Genomic DNA, 2,660 nt, shown 5'->3' on the forward strand with positions numbered 1-2,660 from the left:
GTCTTTGGAGTTTGCATCCATCAGTGGCAATACTTCTTGATAAGTTAGAAGCATATCCATCTGGGAACTTCACCTGACTTATATAATCATAGAACACCTTATGTTTCTTTTTACCCATTGTATATGGAGCTTTTGGCATTTTGCATGACTCCCCTTCCGTAGTATTCAACATGTGTAGATGTGGTCTAATGCCCATCTCTTCCAAATCAACCCTAGCATTGATTGTGTCCTTTGTCTTCCCAGCAATTTGAAGCAATGTTCCAATAAAGCATATGTTTTTCTCAATGTGCATGACATCAAGATTATGTGGCAGCTTCAGAGTTGTCCTATACGGCAAGTCAAACAAATAAACCCTTCGGCTCTAACCCTCTCCGGGTTCTTGCTTCCTTTTCTGACCTTGAGGAGGCTTTCCTGGTTTAACGTCTTTAACCTTCTCTAGTTGCTGCTAAAACTCCTCAGTAGCAAATGGCTCTAGCCTCTCTCGGTTTCAGTATTACCATCAAACTCTGCTTTTTTTCTTCTCCATGGATGGTCAGTTGGAAGGAAACAATGATGGACAATATAACATATCTTGTTTTTCAATCTCCTTGAGCAATGATCCTTGTCACAACGCACACAGGCATAATAACCTTTCGTGAATCGCCCCGCCAATGTGTTCAGTGCTGGATAATCATGTATGCACCAAATAACCACAGCATGCGGTTTAAAGGATTGTTGACTACAAGCATCGTATGTATCGACACCCTTCCATAGGTCCAACAGCTCATCTACGAGAGGTTGCAAGAAGACATCAAAATCCTTTGATGGAGAACTCGGCCCAGGGATCAATAATGCCATCATGAAGTTTGATTCCTCCATGCATACACATGGTGGCATGTTATATGGCACAACAAATACTGGCCACATACTATACGAGTTGGTCATGTTGCCAAATGGATTGAAACCATCAGTTGCAAGGTGAAGTCTAATGTTCCTATCATCTTTTGCAAATTTTGGCCAATTTTTATCGAAGTGTTTTCATGCCTCACCATCAGCTGGATGGCTAAGCTCATTGTCCACCAGTTGTCACTTAAACTCATGCCATTGTGCATCCTTTGCAGTTTTTGATGATAGAAACATCCTCTTCAGCCTTGAAACCAGCGGCAAATGGCTCAATACCTTCTGAGGAACATGCTTCTTATTGTCTGCATCTTTCCATCTTGAATCTACTTCACAACACATTGGGCACACATCATGTTCCGCTAGATCCTTGTGAAACAATACACAATTATTCTTGCAAACATGGATAGATTCATAGCTGAGTCCCATGGCACGTATGTACTTCATTGCGTCATCATAAGATGTCAGAACACATGCTCCTGGGAAAGCAAGGGATACCACCTTCAGAATCGCATTGAATGCGACGTTGCTGATCCGATAGCAAGACTTGATATGAAGTAACTTCACAACAAATGTAAATTGTGTATATTTAGATCCTGATGACACCTTACGGTTTATATGTTCCTTTATACATTCTAACATTTCTATCCAAACTCTTTAGCATGGCACATGTCAGCTATCATTTTAGGAAGTCCATCTTTGGTGCCTTCATCCTCCTCCATACCCGATATGTGTTCGTTTTCCTAAACCATTTTCTGATCACCATCATCTCGCAAAACAGCATTATCCACAACCTCCTCATCCGGCAGAATTGTAGTTTCCTCAACCCCATCATCCTGCAGAATTGCATTTTTGTGAACCCCATTATCCTACAGGTTTGCCTTTTCTTGAACCCAGATTTGCATTTTCCTGAACCCTATCCTTGAATGTTTCTCCATGATGGATCCACCTAGTGTAGGTGCTTGCCATCCCATTCAAAAGTAAGTGCAAGCTCACCACATCTACAATACATCTAGACTGATTCAGGAATCGACGACACATGCATAGTATTTGTTCATCATCAGAGTATCTACTCTTAACAAATTCCATGAAATCATTAACCCCTTTCTCAGGCCCGAGGGTAAATAGTCAACAACCGTGTATCCACGTCTATCCATCTGAGGAATTTTGGTGAATTCAACTCAAAATTACTGACCAGATTGAAAGACCTTAATGCGAAATGAAATTTTGGTGAATTCAACTCAAAATTTCTGACCAGATTGATGCACCACAGCAAGAAGTACCAGATTTGTGCTGCTGTAGGACTGAGACACCACGGGAAGGCGCAGATCTCTGCCGGAGTGCTCCATCCTAGCCGTCTTGTCTCTGTTCTTCTTTTTTCCCTATCGCGAGAGCGTGACAGCGGGTAAACTATTTTTTGGCTGCAACGTAGGCTTTTTTGCCGCTAAATACCACACTCACCTGAAACTTACCTTACATGTGGGACTCGGTCACGGTAAAGACTTTCCATTCGATCGATAATAGGTTCGACCAACGAGAGGAGCATGTTTTCCATTTTATTTTACCACTGTATTTATCAGCTTAAACTTACATGTGGGACTCTGGTTGGTTTATAAAGTTGTCGCAGAGCTTATATCGTCACAAAACCACCATGTAACAATGAGTGACGATTTATTTTTGGCTACACTGGCAACTTTTATGACGTTTCATAACTTTGTCACTAAATTTGCTTGGATGTGAAACTTTATGACGTTTTCAGCCAGAAATGTCATAGATCTATG

This window comes from Setaria italica, chromosome VI (genome assembly GCF_000263155.2).
Source record: "Setaria italica strain Yugu1 chromosome VI, Setaria_italica_v2.0, whole genome shotgun sequence".
Classification (NCBI taxonomy): Eukaryota; Viridiplantae; Streptophyta; class Magnoliopsida; order Poales; family Poaceae; genus Setaria; species Setaria italica.